This window comes from Triticum aestivum, chromosome 2B (assembly GCF_018294505.1).
Source record: "Triticum aestivum cultivar Chinese Spring chromosome 2B, IWGSC CS RefSeq v2.1, whole genome shotgun sequence".
NCBI lineage: Eukaryota > Viridiplantae > Streptophyta > Magnoliopsida > Poales > Poaceae > Triticum > Triticum aestivum.
Window position 1 is genome coordinate 445,268,715 of NC_057798.1, and position 13,333 is coordinate 445,282,047.

The window sequence follows — 13,333 nt, forward strand, 5'->3', positions numbered from 1 at the left end:
TCCAACTCCATATATGGTTATTCAAATGCCCTTTATTTGTTTTGTCCAAAACAGAGGACAAACATTGTTCAAACATGCATGAAAATGGTACAGATGGATTCCTTGAATTTTTTTGATAATTTTTCATATATAAATTATTTCATTCTGACTTACAGTTGATTTTATATGAATTTTAGAAGTTTAGATCATTTTCTGGAATTTCCTGAATATAACAAATCCAGAAAATGACTTACTGCGTCAGCCTGACATCATCATGACATCAGCAGGTCAACGAGGCACGGTCCGAGTCAAACCTGACACATGGGTCCCGCGTGTCAATGTAATTAGTTTAACTAATTCAATTAGTACTAATCCTAATTAACTAACAGGGCTGGGCCCCACCTGTCATTGAGTCAAGGGAGTCAAACTGGGGTCAAACCCGGGTCAAACTCACCGGAGTTGACCCGAGGCTCGTCGCCGGCAAGGCCAGGGACGGCGGAGAGCGTAGGGATTCGCCCTCCGATGACCAAAAGAGCGGCGGAGGGGCTCTACGGGATGCCCAGGCTCGCGCGCATCTAACAGGGCAAACGGGAGAAGCTAGGGTGGCCGGAGGCGACGGTAATCATGACGACGGCGGCGGCCGGAGTTCAGGTGAGGCGCGAGCGGTGGCTACGGTACACAACAGGAGCAATAGACTAGGGTTTTGGGATCCTGGCGTGGTGCTAAGCACGGTGGTGTGCTTGGACGTGACGCGCGTGAGCTCTAGCCACGGCGACCTCGTGGCCGGCGGCAATGGAGCTCTCGGGCTCGGCGGAGCCCGCGGTTAGTGGAAGAAATCGGCATCGGGGAGAGGGAAGGTTCGGTGCGGGGGCTCACAGCGATGACGACGGAACGCTCGGCGAGGTCGGGGACGGTCCGGAGCCGACGAATCGGGCGACGGCGACCGGCGGGTCCGAGGAGGGGAAAAGCGTCGGGGCGGTGCTTCGGGGCTTCTCCGGTCGCGTGAGCCGACGGAGAGGACGAGGAAGGCACTGCGGAGCTCGGGAGCGTGTCGGAGAGGAGAGAGGGTGGCGGTGGCCGCGAGGGAGCTCGTCGGTGGCGACGGTTGCATTCGGGTGAGTGAGAGAGAGGAAGCAGAGGAGAGGAGGGCCACGGGGAGAGTGATAGAGAGGTCGAGGGGGTTCGGCATCTCCGTGGCGTCGTCTAGGCGCATCGGAGAGGGGCCAGGCAGGCAGGGAGGGAGGAGGTGGCCGGCGCGGGGCGGGCACGCGCCTCCGTCCTTCTGGCGAGGGAGGAAGACGACAGGGAGGAGGCGGTGATGGGCTGGGCCGTTGGAGCTGGGCCGGTTGGTGGGCGCCAGGTAAGTCCAGGTGGGTTCTCTCTCTCTTTCTTTCTCTTTTCTATTTTCTGCAATTGGTTTTGATTTGATTTAAAATATCAAATCATTTTTCTAAAACTTTCTGTAAATTGTATGTGAGCTCAGGAACTAGTCCAAGGTCACAGGCAACTTACAAAAATATTTGAACTTTATTTCTTATATAATAGAAATAAATTCAACTCAAATATGTCATTGGTTTAAGTCAAAGGCCCAAAAATAAATAATTCTGTGATTCCAAAAATATTGGTTTGAATTTTACCTCTTACCAATATTTTCACAGAGTAACAGGAACATTTCTTTGGACTCATTTGATGAGATTTAAATGTTGGTTATTTTTAGAGGTCTTCTGAGGCTTTTGAAAATTCCTCAATTCAAATTTCATTTGAATTAAAACATGATGCTCACATGAGGGTCTAGCCTAGTGCATAACAGGACCAGGGATGTGACAACTCACCCCCACTAAACAAAAATCTCGTCCCGAGATTCAAGCGTAGGGTAAGGTGAAGGGGGAACGCAAACTAGCACAATCTTCACGATCCAGGTTGCACTTCAAATGAACGTTGATTCGTTCACCATCATTGTCTCGAAGTCTTGCTCTGAGAACTCCAACTATCATGACAACGAGAGGAAGGAAAGACCCCAAAAGAATCGTTCTTCTCGAAGGTCGAACAACTCAGGATTAACTCACGGAATGAGACATAGCAACATCTCTTGAGCTGAGAGACGAAGCACACCTCTAGCGGAATGGAGTGGAACAAATGACGGAGGTTTACCAGGTAGACTACAATTCCACACTTAAGAAGGTGGTGAACGGTTGTCAGCGCAGCGAGGAGTTAAGTTGACATGAAACCATAACGAGACATCTTAGAGGAGGTGACTCGTAGAATATATCCCCCTTAAGTGGCAAAAAGAATTACCTTTGATTCAGAGACCATTGAAACTCTTTATACCAACTTAGGGCAATTCTCGAACGATCGTTTAGAGGGGTTCGGTAGAATGGCATACCCAGATTAGAATGGATGATGTGGATTACCTTGTTGAAAACCACACAAGGGATGATTTTAGTAATTGGGGAGAAGCTCAACAGTAGAGAGTGAGTCCACTGTTTGAAAAGTTATAGCATAACCGAGGAAACTGAGAGCATCCCAGTTAGTGTCGATGATAACACCTAGCGCTTGTGCGTGCTCTCAAGAACTTGAGCATTTCCATATTCATCAGGGTTTTACCAACATCCGTGTCAAGGATCCTGGCAACACAACGTACTACCACGATGAATACTGACGGACGATGCGGATGCAAAAGAAGATAACACCTTCTCAGATTTCATCTTAGCGAGGCCAAGGGGCAAATCTGGACGATCAACCGAGAGACATTTAGCACTCCGCTTCTAATGTTCTCCTTGATGTACTAGCGTATCCCATTCCTTGAAATGGTCTGGTATCTAGAACATCAAGTAAAGGTCGGACTTCGGAAACACAAAAATCCATAAGGAACAACTACTAGAATAAGTTCTACGAGATCCTTATGGGGAGGTGGCCAACTTCTTCAATCAAGATACTACAACAATAGGTCTTCCGGCGGGGTGTGTTGGCCACGACATCCACTTTACCGGTTATCGCGAGACCAATATTATAGTTCTTGGGAAATGTTCCAACCATCACATCTGCCTGAGATTCAGATCTGGTTGGTGTCAGGATATTCCAGACTCATCGAGTCTAGGAAGAAAAATGAAAGTTTGCAACACAAATCGACGAGATGACGTTGCAAGATTCTCGGGAAATGAATTACGATAGCAAGCTCCAAAACATGAGCTGGTTCTGCTACAACATGTGAACACGTTGTCCAAGACAAGCATGACCACAAAGTAGTCTTATAATAAAACACTACCGAGTTCAGGAGGGGGAACCATCAGCGAGGATATCGAAGTTTTGTACAAATCCGTCTGGTACCTTCGGACTAGCACTTAGAACTTATTAACCTTGAACAAATCAATCAGTGGCTTGGTGTGCTAGGGACACATATAGAATGGAGGTTGCAAGTCTCCGAACCACAGAATACTTCGCACGTATGCATGACTGATTTGGGATGATTCCAAAGGAAACAACATTGACTTTCTCGAATCCACGGCGGCAACTTGCATCAAATGCACATGAACTGGAGGAAGTCACTTCTTACATCCGAACATATGCTTCATGAACTAGCATGAAGAAATGCTTTCAAAAGTTTCCAACACTAGCTTAATGTTCAACAAAATCATGGAGGAGATAAGGATGTTGTCAATGGGCTCAACAACAATTCATCCGGGTTTCCTTTTAAAAGGAATTCCATAGTTAAGTGAACACGGTGATAGCATTGGTCAGACCAAAGAATATAATGGTGTATGCTCGAGGAAAAACCACGAGTAAGACAACATTACGAACATCGTTGGTTCTGACTTGATTTGAGGATAGCCCACACCCAAATCAAAGGTTGGACAAGATGATAGGTCCATTAACTGATCACGAGGGTCAGTCGATGAAATATCAACTTTCTTCAACACACACATACAAAGGATATCCCTTTGAAATGAACTAAGTCAGGTAAGCTTTTATCTTCCAACTCTCCAAGTTGTTGTTTGGCTTAACAAACTAGCTCAGGGGTATCCAACACAGATTCTTGGAGAAAAAGTGGTTTATTGGAAAACCAACTTGATCACGAGCTCAACATAACAGTCAGGGGACAACCTGGTGATACTTCCGAGAAGGAATTCGGAAAATCACGAACCACCGGTATGTTACTAAGCTCGAGAACAATCTTGCTTTCCATGACAGGACGATATGATCACAAGAACGAGGGATCGGCACAATCCTAACTCATTGATCGAGGGGTGCACCGGAAATAAGGACTAGGTAGCACAATCAACCTTAGGGTGACGATTCAATAATCAACACGCTAAGAATGAGGTTATCGTCCATTTAACTACCAAGCAACGGAGTTGCTAGCAGTATTGATTTCACACACCACGATTCACTTGTCGGCATTCCGGTTACAAAAACACGGAAACCGAGGAATGAACAATGATGGCAAGAAGTATCACTGTACCAAGAGTTCATAGGATGGTGTGCAATTCCCATGACATTCTTGATATAAAGATGGTAATACTCCAAGGTAGAACAGAGCAAAAGCAAGATTAGCAATTTGATCTGCGGAGTACGACTGCTTTGACCCAATCCTGGAAATGGACAAGGTACTGGAGTTTGTTTCTCCTAGTCATTCCGGAATAGAATGGCTTGACGGACCACAAGAGTAATAGGAATGCACGCATACTCTTGACTATCAAATGATAGACGAGGGTCAGAAGACAACTAAGAGGGACAACTCAAAGAACATATAATTTTCTGAGTTGTGGATGCATAGATTAGTATGTCGAACCAAGTTCAATATGTTTCTTCCGGATAACCCATGCAGAGAGGTAGGACTGGCAGAGTCACGATTTATGAATGGAGAACTCCTCAAGAGTACTCTGATTGTGATCTTTTGGTTCAAATAACTTCTGCTTGAATGGTTCATGGTATTTGGAAGAAGGAAATACCACGGACCTCGAGGACTATCGCAAGGTTACTAATAACCTAAAGGAACTAGGAAACACTATCAACATGAAGTAAGTAGAGTGAATCTCGGGTTCAAGAACCCAGGAATAGAATACCTACTACTAAGTAGCATCACGGGATGCTTTCGAGAATAAAGGCCAGAAGCATCACAGTGGGACGCAAATCATGGCTAGATTACTAGATGATCCCCTAGGACACCTAGGGTCATAATAATAATTCCAACATATATGTCGAGGCAATATAATACCTCAACTCAGCAATTAGTGTGATTAACCTGGCCCAAAGGAACATAAAAACCAGAGGGAAAGGATTTGCAAGTGCATCAGATTGTTTAGAAACCTGGGATGACTCGGACAGCATAACGGCTGTAAATGCTTAAAAGGATTTGAGACATGCTACAAAAATGGTGGCATAGCCACTCAGAAGCACAATATCAAGGTTTCGAGATCATCAGTTAACATACAGAAGTAGTAGGAACTGGACTGAGGCTTGAAACCAGCAATCCTATAAGTCTAAGGATTAGTAACACGTGATCCTGATAGATAGACGAGAAGCCTAGTTCTTAATCCCCGTAGAAGAGAAGAGGATGACTCAGATCAGAAGGCCATGAGGTATAAGGAGTAAAAGAGCCTTACGTTTCAACCCACAATCAATTCCCCTACGTATAACTAAAGAATTTCTAGACTCGACTTCGACCAGTTTGGCTTGGGAATCCTACAAGCAGTCAAGCTCTGATACCAACCTGTCAGGACCCCGACTCAATGCCACATCGATCTAGCATGTAACACCTCATATCACTTTGCGGCCTCACGCACGGTATTCCCACGGGTGTCGCCTTACCTTTGCCCGGGACCGTTTGCGCCTTTTGGCACACGTATATGATAGTGTCGCTAGCATCCATATGATAAGGAGCCCGGGCTGACATGGCTAGTCGTAAACCCAAAGTGGCACAAACTTACAGGGACAGGCATCCATGACCCAGCATCGAACGTGTCGGTCATCAGCGAGTGAATCCAGGCTGTAGCACTGGGCTAGCAGGACTCCGGTGAACCGGGCTGTAGCGGGCTAACAGGACTCCGGTATTCATCGCGTGACATTTCCCCGAAGGGACAGACACAGGAACGAAGAAGGACACATGCCGGCCAGCCTAAGTGTTCCGGAGCAGTAGCAAGCTACCATGGCTCAGTGGAAACACTAGGAGACATTTCCCGGTAAGAGAGGCTACTAAGGATAAACAACTAGATAGTCAGATCCCACACATACCAAGCATTTCAATAACATACACACAATATGCTCGATATGTGCAAATACAACATGGCATCACAACATGACTCTACAACTCAAGTATTTATTCATTAGGCTCCGAGGAGCGAGATATTACAAACAGGGGTCTCATGACCCAACATTCAGAGCATACAAGTCAAAGCACAAGCGGAAGCTATCATGTCTGAGTACAGACATCTATAAATGAAAAAGGCTGAGAAGCCTGACTATCTACCAGATCCTGCCGAGGGCACAAGATCGTAGCTGAGGTAACAAGCTAAACATCGAAGTCCACGCGGAACTACTAGCGAGACCGAAGTCTCTCTGCAAAAACATAAAATAGGCAAACGTGAGTACAAATGTACCCAGCAAGACTTACATCAGAACTAACTACATATGCATCATTATCAACAAAGGGATGGTGGGGGTTTAACTGCAGCAAGCCAGCTTTGACTCGGTGGCTATCCTGAACTACGACTGCAAGTAACTCTTTTGAGGTGGCGCACACGAGTCCACATATTCACCATATCAATACACCACTATGGATCCGCTCCCGTCTCCCTACGAGAACGCCATCCATAGCACTCACGCTTATCTTGCGTATTTTAGGGTATCCACTTTCACTTGTCTATGAACTGATATAAGCAACCCAGAAGTCCTTTACCGCGGACACGGCTATTCGAATAGATGATGTTAACCCTGCAGGGGTGTACTTCTTCATACATGTTTCCACCACTTAGCGTCTGCACACGACATGTGCTCGGCAGACTTCAAGCGAAAGCCGACGTGGGTGTAGACCACGACCTACCTAAACACTCAAGTCTCTAGTCCAGGTTTATCGCCTATTCGGGTTCCATCCATGAGGAGATCCGGCCGGAGTTTCGCTCAAGCCCCAAACGATGTGTGCAGGGTTCCCGAGATACCTAACGGGTATCCGGTACACCGTGCCACGTACCTACCGCATCACAGCCCACCCCTACGGTCAGCGCTGTCCACGGCCTCCAGTAAGCTACAAACACCAGAAACTACTTGCAACTCCTGGACAGAGGACTAGGGTGAATAAGAAGTCGAGCGGGGTCATATTTCAGGGCCCAATGTATGGTAGTAGCTGAATCATGGATCACAAACACAGAACTCAGTTCCTAAGGACGGCTTCAATGAGACAACCCACCATGTACTCCTACATGGCCTCTCACCGCTACCTTTACCAAATCGTGTTCACACACTTAGCTCACACACAGTAGGACATGTTCACACACCTCTGATTCATCCCCGATGAATCAGACCTGACTCAACTCTAAGCAATAGCAGGCATGACAAACAAACATGAATGAGTAGGCACAACAGGGCTCAAACAACTCCTACTCATACTAGTGGGTTTCATCTATTTACTGTGGCAATGACAGGTCATGCAGAGGATAAAGGGGTTCAGCTACCGCAGCAAGTAACAAATGACTCGTTGTTGTCCTAATGCAGTAAAAGAGAGCAGGGCGAGAGAGTAGGATTGTATCGGAATGAACAAGGGGGTTTTGCTTGCCTGGCACTTCTGAAGATAACATTGAGTCTTCATCAGTGTCAACGATCACATCGTCGGTACAACGTCTACCGAGGGGGAACAACACCGGCAAACACAGAAGAAACACGATCAATGCAATGCACAATATGATGCATGCTATGACATGGCAATATGAATGTGTTTTGGGCTAATGCACCTAGCTATGATTTAAATGAAGTTGGTTTGAATACATGATTCAAATTCCAACTCCATATATGGTTATTTAAATGCCCTTTATTTGTTTTGTCCAAAACAGAGGACAAACATTGTTCAAACATGCATGAAAATGGTACAGATGGGTTCCTTGAATTTTTCTGATAATTTTTCATATATAAATTATTTCATTCTGACTTACGGTTGATTTTATATGAATTTTAGAAGTTTAGATTATTTTCTGGAATTTCCTGAATATAATAAATCCAGAAAATGACTTACTGCGTCAGCCTGACATCATCATGACGTCAGCAGGTCAACGAGGCACGGTCCGGGTCAAACCTGACACATGGGTCCCGCGTGTCAGTGTAATTAGTTTAACTAATTCGATTAGTAGTAATCCTAATTAACTAACAGGGCTGGGCCCCACCTGTCATTGAGTCAGGGGGAGTCCAAACTGGGGTCAAACCCGGGTCAAACTCGCCGGAGTTGACCCGAGGCTCGTCGCCGGCGAGGCCAGGGACGGCGGAGAGCGTCGGGATTCGCCCTCCGATGACCAAAAGAGCGGCGGAGGGGCTCTACGGGATGCCCAGGCTCGCGCGCATCTAACAGGGCAAACGGGAGAAGCTAGGGTGGCCGGAGGCGACGGCAATCATGACGACGGCGGCGGCCGGAGTTCGGGTGAGGCGCGAGCGGTGGCTACGGTACACAACAGGAGCAATAGACTAGGGTTTTGGGATCCTGGCGTGGTGCTGAGCACGGTGGTGTGCTTGGACGTGACGCGCGTGAGCTCTAGCCACGGCGACCTCGTGGCCGGCGGCAATGGGCTCTCGGGCTCGGCGGAGCCCGCGGTTAGTGGAAGAAATCGGCATCGGGGAGAGGAAGGTTCGGTGCGGGGGCTCACAGCGATGACGACGGAACGCTCGGCGAGGTCGGGGACGGTCCGGAGCCGACGAATCGGGCGACGGCGACCGGCGGGTCCGAGGAGGGGAAAAGCGTCGGGGCGGTGCTTCGGGGCTTCTCCGGTCGCGTGAGCCGACGGAGAGGACGAGGGAGGCACTGCGGAGCTCGGGAGCGCGTCGGAGAGGAGAGGGGGTGGCGGTGGCCGCGAGGGAGCTCGTCGGCGGCGACGGCTGCGTTCGGGCGAGTGAGAGAGAGGAAGCAGAGGAGAGGAGGGCCACGGGGAGAGTGATAGAGAGGTCGAGGGGGTTCGGCATCTCCGTGGCGTCGTCTAGGCGCATCGGAGAGGGGCCAGGCAGGCAGGGAGGGAGGAGGTGGCCGGCGCGGGGCGGGCACGCGCCTCCGTCCTTCTGGCGAGGGAGGAAGACGACAGGGAGGAGGCGGTGATGGGCTGGGCCGTTGGAGCTGGGCCGGTTGGTGGGCGCCAGGTAAGTCCAGGTGGGTTCTCTCTCTCTTTCTTTCTCTTTTCTATTTTCTGCAATTGGTTTTGATTTGATTTAAAATATCAAATCATTTTTCTAAAACTTTCTGTAAATTGTATGTGAGCTCAGGAACTAGTCCAAGGTCACAGGCAACTTACAAAAATATTTGAACTTTATTTCTTATATAATAGAAATAAATTCAACTCAAATATGTCATCGGTTTAAGTCAAAGGCCCAAAAATAAATAATTCTGTGATTCCAAAAATATTGGTTTGAATTTTACCTCTTACCAATATTTTCATAGAGTAACAGGAACATTTCTTTGGACTCATTTGATGAGATTTAAATGTTGGTTATTTTTCGAGGTCTTCTGAGGCTTTTGAAAATTCCTCAATTCAAATTTCATTTGAATTAAAACATGATGCTCACATGAGGGTCTAGCCTAGTGCATAAGAGGACCAGGGATGTGACAGCGTCATGTTCATTGGGAGGCAATGGAATGCGTCATGTTCATTGGGAGCCAATCGGCTTGCACGGAACAGCCAAAACGGGGTCTAGCATACCGCAGTACGGAGGAAACGACCTTCTGTTTGATTGGCTACGGTCGAAACGGGGTCTTGTTGATCGAGAGGGGTGTGGCGAACCACAAAACAGAGGAAATAGACTTGTTATGGAGCGCCTATGGTCGAAACGGGGTCCTTTTCATCGGGAGGGGTGTGGCTACCGCAAAATGGGACTCCACGGGCTACTGTTCATCCACCGTGTACTGCCTCCAGTCTCCACGGACTATTGTTCGGTCACCATCGACTTCCTCCAGCCTCCACCTACTACTGTTCATCCACCGTGTCTTCCTCCTGCCTCCACCAGCTACTGTTCATCCATGGGATACTGTTCATGAAGCCTCCACTGGCTATTGTTCAACCAACCCTCCCTGGGGTCCTGTTCATCCACCCCGCCTCCTGGATCGGGGTCCTGTTCATCCAGTGGCAACGGCCTCTACTACCACGGGGTTCTGTTCATCCAACCCCCATCGGGAACTATTCATCCAACCCCCAACAACAGTCACTGTTCATCAAGAGGCATCAGGTTCGATCGGCTTTAGTTAGTAGTAGTACCGAAGGAATCGCTCGGGTTCAACAGCCAAGGGATCGATCGCTCGGGTTCATTAACATAGATAGTGCAATCTCTTCGGTTTAGGAAGTGAATGCCTCACTCGGGTTCAATTAGAGCCCAACGCCTCGCACACACACGCGTACATGTACGAGACAAATGCACAAACCTCTGTGCATCACTCGGCCCCGACCACCCACCATAACCGGGAAGTCTCCGATATTTTCCTCGCCCTTGCTTCTACCACGATATTTTCCGTCATGGACGGCACAAAGAATGTCATGCAGGTGCGTCCGTGCCCCGCCCAGGAAAAAAGGCCATTTTCTGTCATGATTTTTTGTCATAGAAGTGGGAGCCCAATACATCTATGATGATACATGGTTTTGTCACAATTATCGTCATAAAAGTGTCATAACCATGGCAGAAAAAGTTTTCGTTCGGGCCAAAATGTCATGGATGTGTCATTTTTTGTAGTGCAAGCTCAAGCAGGAGGGCATGCCATGACAGTAGTAGAAGAAGAAGAAGACATCCTTCAACCATACTACAATCTACTGAAATTGAAGTCTTTAAAGCTTTTGAAATGGTTCGTGTTCAAAATAAATATCTCACTCGTGAAAATATTCTGTTACAAGAGCAAATCATCGCCCTTCGGAGCATCCTTCATAGACTGGAGTACCTAGTGAGCCTGAAGTGTGATGCTACTACCTCATCACCACCACCTTCATCATCTTCCCCACCAAAGGAGACTTGAGTACACGGGTATGGGCACTCCCCTTCGCTTGTGCCAAGCTTGGGGGAGATGCCCCAGTATCGTATCACCCTCACTTCTATTACCATTACCTATCTTAGTTCGATCATTAGTTATTTCGTGATTTCGTTGAATAAAAGTTTAGCATGATCTATTTTCGAGTGCTAGATTCTTGATCTATCTATCTATGTAATCGAGTGAGAGTTATATAATAAAGTTTACTTTGAGTTTTTTCTTCTTTACTTTCTTGTTACAATCAAATAAAAGGAAATAAATGAAAAAGATCATATGCTAATCTTATGGTAAGTAATGACATCACATAGGGAAAAGTATAAGTGGTAAAATTTATTGGAGGTTGGCAAACATAGCATTGGTCAATGATGCAACTCATGAAAGAACTAATAAGGGAAGAGAAGATTCACATGCAAATATACTATCTTGGACATCATTTATGATTGTTAGCCCCCATTAAATATTATATGCCAAAATTGTTGACCTTGGATAAGGAAGACAACATAATGATTTACGTTTGTTCATATTCACATAGAAGTTATATTGTCATAGATCCTTCAGCATGTGGTGCTTTCTAAATATCTTTGCTAGCCAAAATTCCGCACTAAGTAGAGATACTACTTGTGCATCCGAAAACCTTAAACACAAACTCATGTTTTGAGAGTCCATCATACCTACCTATGGATTCAGTAATATCCTTCAAGTAAGTTGTCATCAGTGCAATAAGGCAATAAAAATCGCTTCTAAACATGTTTGATCATTTAGTGTAAGAGAAAATTGAGCCGTGTACGAACTTGTGATGGAAAAGTAATAAAAGAGACAGACTGCATAATAAATGTTGCTACCAGAAGAGGCAATATAACGTGACATTATTTTGCATTAAGGGATTGTGCATAGAAACCAAAAAGCGCATGACAACCTCTGCTTCCCTCTGCGAAGGGCCTATCTTTTACTTCTATGTATTTACATTTATGCAAGACTCAAAGTATTCTTCCCTATTCCTTTTTATTTTATCTTTTTGCAAGCATCATGTGGTGAGGAAAGATCTAGGCACATATATCCAGATGGATATGAGTGAGCATGAGTTATTATTGTTGACATCACCATTGAGGTGAATATGTTGGGAGGCGAAACTATAAGCCCCTATCTTTCTATGTGTCACGCTGAAACTTTTTTCTCATGAGTATGCTGGGAGTGTTAGCAATCATAGAAGATTAAATGATGGTTGATTAGGTGGACTTGCCAAATGGCTCCGATACGAGACCCTTCCTAAAAATATGATGAATTGTAGTTACAAAGTTGACTGAGAACATAGTTTCTTGGTTTCCAATAGAGTTTATGCTTTTTTACTTTGATGTTGTGATGAATTGTTACTTGTTCATGGGAAGTTTTATGATAAAGTTTGTTGTTGTTATAATAATAAGCATGATGCTACTATGTCTGTATTTTGTTTTTATCGACACCTCTCTCTCTCTAAACATGTGGACATGACTTTCGATATCGGCTTTCGCTTGAGGACAAGCAAGGTCTAAGCTTGGGGGAGTTGATACGTCCATTTTGCATCATGTTTTACTACTTATAATGTTTTTATGCATAATAATTCCTTATGGAGTAATTCTAATGCCTTTTCTCTCATAAAATGCAAGGTTTACACAAAGAGGGAGAATATCGGCAGCTGGAATTTTGGACCTGAAAAAGCTATGTCAGAGATACCTATTTTGCACATGTCCAAATTAGCTAAAAATTTATGGAGAATTATTCTGGAATACATAAAAAATACTGGAGCAAATAACTACCGGAGGGGGCCACCTAGTGACCACAAGTCACCAGGGCACGCCAAGCCCCCCAGGCGTGCCCTGGTGGGTTGTGGCCAGCCCAGCCCACATCCGGTGCACATCTTCTGGTACATAAGTTCTTTTGACCTAGAAAAAAATAAGGATAGGACTTTCAGGACGGAGTGTCGCCGTCTCGAGGCACAACTTGGGCAGGAGCACTTTTGCCCTCCGACGGAGCGATTCCACCGGGGGAACTTCCCTCCCAGAGGGGGAAATCGAAGCCATTGTCATCACCAACAACCCTATCATCTTTGGGAGGCCAGTCTCCATCAACATCACCATCTCATCTCAAACCCTAGATCATCTCTTGTGTTCAATCTTTGTACCA